The sequence below is a fragment of the Amblyomma maculatum genome, unplaced genomic scaffold (genome assembly GCF_055883805.1).
Source record: "Amblyomma maculatum isolate TAMU_Amacu unplaced genomic scaffold, ASM5588380v1 scaffold_13, whole genome shotgun sequence".
Classification (NCBI taxonomy): domain Eukaryota; kingdom Metazoa; phylum Arthropoda; class Arachnida; order Ixodida; family Ixodidae; genus Amblyomma; species Amblyomma maculatum.
The window spans coordinates 24,454,483-24,464,521 of record NW_028146738.1 but is presented as its reverse complement, the minus strand read 5'-3'; positions in this window follow the sequence as shown (position 1 = coordinate 24,464,521).

The window sequence follows — 10,039 nt, the reverse complement described above, 5'->3', positions numbered from 1 at the left end:
CGCAAAGTACGTTCGTCAATAGACAAAAACCTGTCGCGAGTGCCAAAGGCGAAAAACACCTCCTACGCGACCGGCAGGTCTTCTCCAGCCAATCGATCAACTGAGTGCTCCGTTTCGTACGATTGGAAGGGATTTTTGGGCCAATTTTCGACGTCGCAATCAGGCAACAAGTACATTATCATAGCGACGGACTATCTAATGTGCTACGCGGAGTCCCGCGCACTTCCGCCGGGAACGGCTGCCGAGGCAGCCAAATTTTCCATCGAGAGCATTGTCCTCCGGCCCCAGCAGTGCTGATTACTGACCGTGGCGCCGCGTTTGTGGCGCAACTCACTCAGGAGAGCTTGCGCCTAAGCTGCACCAGCCACCGCGGAACCACAGCTTATCATCCGCAAACTAACAGGCTGACAGAGAGGCTCAACAGAACTATAGCCGATATGATCACCATGTACGTGGGCATCGACAATCGGAACTGAGACGAGGTACTGCCCTATGTCACGTTCGCTTATAATACAGCAGTCCAGGAGACCACCCGTATGTTCCACTTCCACCTGGTGCATGGAAGGCAAATCACCACCATGCTTGACGCTATGCAGCCTCACGCACCGCCAGACGACGTAGCTGATGATGCCCGGCTAGTATGCGAACGCGCGGAGGAAGCTCCGCAACTGGCCAGACTACCCATACGACAGCAACAGCGTACCGATGCTCGTCACTACAACCTCCGGAGACGTGACGTCAATTTCCGTCCCGGAGACAAGGTGTGGCTGTGGACACCGGTTCGCCGTCACGAGCTTTCAGAAAAACTCATGAAGCGATATTTCGGGCCTTACACAGTTGTTCGTCGTGTCGGTGAACCTAATTACGAGGTGCTGCCCTGTTTAACGCAACCGTCGTCACGCCGTTCCTTCATTGTGCACGTAGTGCAGCTTAAGCCGTATTATCAGTGATCACCGAGAACCCTTCCTTCTACTAGCAAACGTTCCAAGACCGTGTGTGCTTCTGCGCGGTGGTTAGTTCATTTTGTGAGCATCGGGACGATGCTTCTCTTCCGAGGGAGGCAGTATAGCCGAAGAAGATGAAGTGCGAGCGTTCCGTGAAGAAAGAAGACGCTGATGCGGACGATCCTTTCGGTGTTCTGGGTATCCTCGCCGTCGCGCTGGTTCCCGCTGCCGCCCTGCTGACCTGCGGTCGTCATCGTCCCGTCGTTTAGCTAGGACGTGCCAATATATATATATATATATATATATATATATATATATATATATATATATATATATATATATATATATATATATATATATATATACATACGGGTCGCAAATGGATGCACCAATTATGCGGACACAGTCAACAGCATGCACATTGTTAAAATCGCTGGGCACGAGACGATAGTGACGGAGCAGTAACTCTCACTGTATGAACAAATATACGTTCCTAATCGGACGCATGAAAGGGTAACTCGCTAATGTCGCATAGTCGTTACGACATGCATGTTGCATTCATTCTGGATGGATGGATGGATGGATGGATGGATGGATGGATGGATGGATGGATGGATGGATGGATGGATGGATGGATGGATGGATGGATGGATGGATGGATGGATGGATGGTTTGGTTTGGTTTGGTTTGGTTTGTGAGGCTTAACGTCCCAAAGCTACTCAGGCCTTGAGAGACGCCGTAGTGGAGGACTTCGGAAATTTCGACCACCTGGGGTTCTTTAACGTGCACTGACATCGCACAGCACACAGGCGCCTTGCTTTTCGCCTCCATCGAAAAGCGGCCGCCGAGGCCGGGCTTCGATCCCGCGTCCTTGGGAACAGTAGTCGAGCGCCTTAACCACTGCGCCACCCCGGCGGGGCGCATGGATGGATGAATGGATGGATGGATGGATGGATGGATGGATGGACGGACGGACGGACGGACGGACGGACGGACGGACGGACGGACGGACGGACGGACGGACGGACGGACGGACGGACGGACGGACGGACGGACGGACGGACGGACGGACGGACGGACGGACGGACGGACGGACGGACGGACGGACGGATGGATGGATGGATGGATGGATGGATGGATGGATGGATGGATGGATGGATGGATGGATGGATGGATGGATGGATGGATGGATGGATGGATGGATGGATGGATGGATGGATGGGCGGGCGGGCGGGCGGGCGGGCGGGCGGGCGGGCGGGCGAACGGACGGACGGACGGACGGACGATGGATGGTTTATGACATCGTCCCCTTTGAAACAGGGTGGTGGCAGTTCCCACCATACTGGCTTTTTTCCCTATAGGCTCCCAAAGCAACCCGCGGCGGCACCGCTGCTCCTGAAGGGGAGCGCCATCTCCGGAAGAAAAAGAACGAAAGAAGGCTTTTCGTTTCTGGCAGCGGCAGGAGCACGTTGGCAGCTGCGCTAAGTCGACAATTTTTCACCTTCGCAGTGTTTATCGAGTGTTTGAGCATCGCAGACCAGCGGACGGCGTTGCGCATCCTACCACAGAGCCATATCAGCCGACTACCGGGAACAAAGCCAGGAGCAAAGCGGATGGCCTTATCAACGTGGTGAAGCCAACCTGAGGCCTTCCTGAAGTCACACCCACCTGCATCACGTACTATAAAGCGGACCCGACACGCAACCGCGAGCTTTTCGTTTGTGGCAGCGGCAGGAGCACGTTGGCAGCTGCGCTAAGTCTACAATTTTTCACCTTCGCAGTGTTCATCGAGTGTTTGAGCAGCGCAGACCAGCGGACGGCGTTCCGCATCCTACCACGGAGCCATATCAGCCGACTACCGGGGACAAAGCCAGGAGCAAAGCGGATGGCCTTATCAACGTGGTGAAGCCAACCTGAGGCCTTCCTGAAGTCACGCCCACCTGCATCACGGACTATAAAGCAGACCCGACATGCAACCGCGAGCTTTTCGTTTCTGGCAGCGGCAGGAGCACGTTGGCAGCTGCGCTAAGTCGACAATTTTTCACCTTCGCAGGTCAGTCTTGTTTTACTTGCGCTGTTTAGGCTTGTTTTTATTTTTTTATTTATTGTGTGTGTCCTGCTGCTGCCAGAAAATAGGGTTGTGAACATGACTGATGAACTGAGGTGCTTGTTATGTACGACAGAACTGGACAAAGAAGATCCCTACTTGACATGCAGTGACTGCAATTATATATATCACTTAGGGAAATGCTCTGGAGTCAACGAATCCCAGTTCAGTTCCATGAGGGAAACGACGAGAAAGGCATGGCGCTGCCAGACATGCCGAGTAGGGCGAACACGAGGCGGACCAAAAAAAAAACAGCGTTTCAGAGGCAGCTACGCTAGAGAAATCAGCAGATGAAGTCCTTCAGATTAGTCTCGTCCTTGCAGATACACAGGAGAAACTTGGAGTGCTTATGAGCCTGAAGGATACCGTTCTAAACATTGAGCAAGCTGTAGAGCTCATGTCTGATAAATACGACAAAATTCTTGCTGACACTGCACGTCATGACACAGAGGTCAAGGAAATTAAAGCTAAGGTACAAAAGCTTGAACAGAATCACGCAGTAGAAGTGCAAACTCTGAGGGATCAAATAAATGATCTTGAATGGAGGAACCGTAAATACAATCTAGAGTTTCATGGAATCCCGCATACTGAAAACGAAAATCTGCATGATGAGCTCAATGCTCTCGCTGAAACGATGGATATTCCAGAGTTAATCAAACATGACGTTGTCACTATTCACCGCCTTCCGTCCAAGCCCGGCAAGATTCCCGGCATTATACTTCGTTTTGCCAGACAGGAGACAGGAGAAGAATGGTTGGAAAAGAGGCAGGCTCTAAGTAATTATTCATCCCAAGTGTTCATTCAGGAGAATTTGACAAATCACTCACGAGAACTCCTTTTTGCAGCAAAGAAATGGGCCAAAGCTCATGACTTTCAGTATGTCTGGCACAGGAATGCTAAGATTTTCCTTCGGCGAAGGAGCGGCGAACGTGCATGGAGCATTCAAGCCTTAAATGAACTGGAAAATGTTGCAAGCAGCAACCCTCATTAGTTCTTTTTGGTGTTCTTTCATATATTTTTCTTTCTCAAATTTGGTCATGGACACACAATATGTACCTTTAAATGATTTTGATAATTTTGTTGGCAGCGCCTTTCAGTCGTCATTTAAAGTATTTCACGCGAACATGCAAGCTGCTCGAAATAAAACCACTCTACTGGAAGTTCTGTTAAATCAAATCAAGACCCAGTTCAGCGTACTTATGTTGACCGAAACATGGTATCGTGACGATGGTGATGCAATCTTTTTTCCGGAATACCAGACATGCAATATTAATCGTAGCTATGGCAGAGGAGGCGGCGTTGCCATGCTGATAAAGAAGGGTGTAAAATATGATATACTCCCACCTTTCACTAAATCAACAAGAGATTTTTAGTCATTATCTTTGCGTAGCGGCAAGTTGGTTCTTGTTACGGTATACAGACCCCCCGAAGGGAATTTCACAGTTTTCTTTAATTTTCTTGAATCTCTTTTCTCGTACGTTAATGACTCTAATTTAAACCTTGTTTGTGGCGGCGACTTCAGCTTAAACATGCTTCAAACAATATCTAGTCGTGTCAAAGAATTTAAGCTGTTGCTTGAATCACAAAACATAGCTAACACCATATTCCTTCGAACTCGTATTACATCTTGTTCGTCAACATTAATTGACATATTCTTAACCAATTTCGCAGATCATCAAGTCAAATCGGGTGTTCTTGCTTGTGACCTCAGTGACCACCTGCCTATTTTTGTTTGTGTGAAACGTTTAGAAAAGGAGAAGAGAATAAATCGCAAAGTTACCTATCAGCAGATTTTACCATCGCTGTTAGACCGATTCCGTAATGAAATGAGTGGACTGGTCAAATGTTCAAGAATCAACAGATCCTAATGTCTCATACTGCTTATTCACTGAGAAGTTCGTCGAGCTTTACAGACATTTTCCTTTCCGCACCATCAGTGTGTCTAGAAAAATAAGGAAACCTTGGATAAATGATTACCTAATGGCTAAAATTAGAGTTAAGAATGACATGTTCCATAGGTTCATTCAGTCCCGAGACATTACTCATTTGAAAGAATTTAAGAAGTATAGAAATAGCCTTAATAAGGAAATCATAAAGGCTAAAAGTGATTACCTTGCAAATTCCTTTAGTTCTGTAAAGCATGATTCCAAGTCTACCTGGCGAAAGGTCAATCAGGTACTTGGCCGTTCACAAGTTCCATGTCCGATTAGTGAACTTAAGAACAATAACAAGTTGCTTTCTGGTCCTGCTTTGGCGGATGCGTTTAACGAGCACTTTGTAAACTTACCTCTACCTGTATTGCCTAATCATGTAGAGCACCTCGTTAAGGAAAACCCCAGAAGTATATTCTTCAGTCCTGTGACGAACAATGAAGTGTATTTAACGTTCACACAACAAAAAAAACTCAGCCAGCTGTGATGTCCACAATGTGCAAATTAAGCCTGTAAAATATGTTCTTGATATTATATCACCTGTCCTAACACACATATTTAACTTGTGTATAAGCTCTGGAGTATTTCCCAATGACATGCAAATAGCAAAGGTCAGAGCTATATATAAAAAAAGGTGATCATAACATTCTTAATAATTACCGCCCAATTTCTATCCTTCCTGTATTTTCTAAAGGGTTAGAGAAAGTTGTGTTGATGCGCCTTGAATCCTTTTTTGAAAAAACAAACAGCCTAATTGAAGCGCAGTATGGGTTTCGGAAATTTCTATCCACACAACTTGCGTTGCTAGATCAAAAAGAATACATTCTAACAAACATAGACAACAAACAGTATGTACTAGGGAGGAATATACCTAGATTTCACCAAGGCATTTGACTATCTGAATCGCAACTTGCTTCTTGAAAAACTAAGGAAGTACGGTGTTCGTGGGTTACCGTTAGAGCTAATCAAATCATACCTTTCACATCGCGTGCAATATGTTGAGCTCGATGGCCATTCCTCAAGACTACTTTCTATACAGTCGGGGGTCCCACAGGGAAGTATTTTAGGACCATTTCTATTTAATGTATACTTAAACGACATCGTCAGTGTGGAAGCGCAGGCTAAGTTCGTCATCTATGCTGACGACACTAGCATTTTTTGTGTCTCAGAAAACTGCACATAACTGTTTAACATTGCAAACTCGGCGTTACTTAAAGTAGGTGATTGGGCAAAACAGAACGGTTTAATAATCAACAACAATAAGACAAAAGCGATCGTTTTTCGTGCGAAAACAAGACTGGTACCGTCGGAGTTAAAATTTGAGTTAAATAGCTCGGAAATAGAAATCGTGCGTGAATTTAGAACATTAGGAGTCATTTTTACAGATACTATGTCTTGGGACCGACACATAGATTACATATGTAATAGGCTTGCGTCAGTAATTGGTATTCTGTATAGAAAGAAGTTTTTCTTACCTACGAATGTTATGATGCTTTTATATAACTCTCTCTTTTTGTCTTACATTAATTATTGCAATCTCGTGTGGGGTACTACTACAGGGACTAATATGCAGAAACTCAGTCTTCAGAGAAAGGTAGTTAGAATCATTACACACTCTATGTACGACGCTAATGCGCAACCATTGTTTCAAAAGCTGGGACTTTTGCAAGTGAAAGACATGTACAAATACAATCTATGTCTCGCATTAATCAAATGAAGAAAGCAGAATAGTAATATCCTAACAAATTTAGGAAACTTAACTCCCAAAGTTTCGTCTGGACATTTTACGCGGAAACCCGAAATCTGGAAAGTTGATTTCAGTAGAACGAATTACGGTGCGCAAACACTAAAATATTGTATCCCATCGCTTTTAAATTCCTATTTGTCTAATAATACCGACATTTTACAGTTGAATGTTAAGCAGCTTAAGAACATTTTCTTTCGGTGTTAGTATTGTATAACTTTTGGAAATGATATGACTTTCTTGTGGTGTTATCTTGTGGTGATATCCTTTCTGATGCATTAGTATACTCCTTTTTTCCCCCTTTGTTTTGGAATGCTGTGTGTGCATGTGGCTAAACTGATTTCAAATGCAAGAGAGTTGCATATATTATCTCCTTTTTCAAGGTTACCTAATTTTTCGATTTCTTAGACTCCAGTATGGGCCTAAAATTTTTGTTTGCCACTGCACATTGCTGTCGTCCTTGTCAGTGTCCACGCGTATATCTTTTGTGCAACCAGTATTTTCCATTGGTATTGTATGCCTTGCTGTCAAGTGCCACCTGTCGTTCTGTCGCTCTTATTGTAGGGGGGGCGAGGACCAGTCAAGCTGCGGCCGCAGCTTTTAGCCTCGTCTCCCTCCATCTTATGGAAAATAAAGCTTATCGTATCGTATCGTAAACTAGGAATATGGGAGCCGGCCACGCGTTCTCGTTGCACTGTCGCATTTCGCTCCCTTCCGCGCACGTGCAGAGCTCTCGCGTTGCATCTCTGGCGCGTCGCAGTGTACCCGACAGAGGCGCGGCTTAAGAAAAATCTACTAGCTAACTTTTATTTACCGTAAATCGAACTTGAATAAGGTTGAAAAGTTCGTTGACAACGTGTGCTGTCTGAAGCAGACGGTCGACAGACAGGATACAAGACCGAATCACGCCGCGTGCTTTGTATTAGTCATTTTCGTGCGAAAAGCCGTCGGCGGAGTATTGGTAATAGTCTACACCGATTGTCGGAAATAATCGAGGGCTGAGAAAAGAAAATCTATCATTGCTATTTGTTGTTTTAGTGACTGATGAATGACTGTGTGTAACAGAGGTTGACGAATTTATGAAATCAATGTATTTAATTGATGAATTAAATAACACAAAAATTAAGAAATGAAAAAGGAGGCTCAAAGGTATCAAGAAGCTTGGAATGAATATCAAATGCTTCATGATATTACAAAATGTAATGCAGACGTAATAATTTGTAACTAATCAGGTAATTCATTCAAGTAATAGAAAAATGAAAAAAAAATGTTTTCAAAGGTGTCATACTGCTCACAACAGAAATAAAATGTTTGCTGATGCTAAGTATCGGTGTATAAAATAAAACAATTATAAAAATAAGCGAATTAAAATTAAAAATAAACAGATGAAAGTTGAAAAAAAATAAAAATTGTAAACATCACCCGTTTCTGAAACGCTATCGCGTCTTGCCCTTAACGGTGGAGCTTGTATTACCCTTTAATAGTTGGTTTGGTTTATGGGGTTTAACGCTAAAAGCTGTTCAGGGTATGAGAGACGCCATAGTGGAGGGTTCTGGAACTTTCAACCGCCTGGGTTTTTTTTAACCGGCACTGACGTCACACAGCACGGGGGCGCCTTGTTTTTCGCCTTCGTCGAAAATCTAATTTTTGATATATTCCCAATATTCTGAACGCTCTATAACCACTATGAATCGAAGCACTCGCTATCGAATATGCAGAGCACGCTTATTTATTTTTACATGGCATCCTTGTATAAGTAATCCTGTTCTTTTCGGGATGAAGGGTAATTGCGTGCGAAAAACATTTTTCTATGGCAGTAATATCTATCCACTGAAAAGCCTTGGAAAGTAAGAGACACGCGTTTTCCATCCGTTGAAATATCAGCCACGGAATTGTTCGTGAGACAGCGGAACGTTTAAGCTCTAAACAGCTAGGCTAGATTAGAAGCTAGTCTCATATGATTCGGTTCTCACGCCATGTTTGGACTTGAATTTTGTGCGAAGTAATGTGGGCTTTACTGGCGCATAACTGCTATGCAAACGCAGTGTTCAGTGCCGGTGGTGCCAAACCAGTGCTCGCGACGCGCACGCGTAAATAGCCAAGGCGCACACACGTGCGAAGCAATGTTAAGAAAATTAAAAAAAAATGTTAGTGCTTGTTTCTTGTATCCGCTCCCGAAGGATAGAATAGGATGTTATAACTGAGGAAAGTTTGGGAAGCTAATAGCACTTTTAAGACAGCGGTAAAAATCAACCCTGGCTGATATTTCTTTATACAGTGCAGGCATGGTCATCCCATGAAAAGTGAATGCTTTTCTTTTGAGACGGAAGATGCTCTTGTAAAGCTGGAACTTACGCTCACTTCGAAATGGAGCTGCGGTCCGCTTCATATGTACTACGAAGTGAACTTATGCACCAGTGGGGCAATAGCCAATATTTCGGCCTCTTCGTCGCGAGTTCAAAAATCATTCATGCTATATAATGCAGTGTTTCGGCAAAATCATTGGGTCGATTCTGAAGTAACGAGGAATGGTTTAGTTTGGTTTGTGGGGTTTAACGTCCCAAAGCAACGAGACTCCGTAGTGGAGGACTCCGGAAATTTTGACCACCTGGAGTTCTTTAACGTGCACTGACAACGCAGAGCACACGGGCGCCTTTCTTTTCGCCTGCGTCGAAAAGCGGCCGCCAAGGCCGGGATTTGATCCCGCAGCCTTGGGAACAGTAACCTAGCGCCGTAACCACTGCACCACCCCGGCGGGGGAACGAGGAACCCTTTCTGGCGAGCAAGAGTTCATTTTTAATTTAATGGCCAGCATACACTTTTTGAACGAACCGTTAGCCTGTTCACCTCTCATCTGATTCTCCATAACAGGCAAGGAGACCAGCATTCTTGAACGAAAACATAAAGAATGAAATCTCTATTTCGCACACAGTCATCCATTGAGAGAGCGAGTGCCGGGCGCGCTCGCCCTCTCGATGTCTAAACAAGTAGAGAGCCGCCTAACGGTGAGAGAGTGGATTAGAGCGCTACTGTCTTGAACGTGAAAGCTAACTGTTTGAACCTTTTTATGCGGAATTTTCTTTTTCTACTTTTAATGTGAACTGCTACCAGCGCGAAAATCATTTTGCTGTCTTCTATGGTCGCGTTTTCTTTCAGGTTGCATTTTATTTTTTTATTTTTTGCTCTGGAGTCAAAATCGCCGTTGATAAGCTGCACGACTAGCCAGGAAGTGGTCGCCAGTCGGTGTACCTCTGTGCATGTCACCCCTTACTTTAAATTTTAACGTGGTTTTGAACGAAACTCCTCCTTTAAA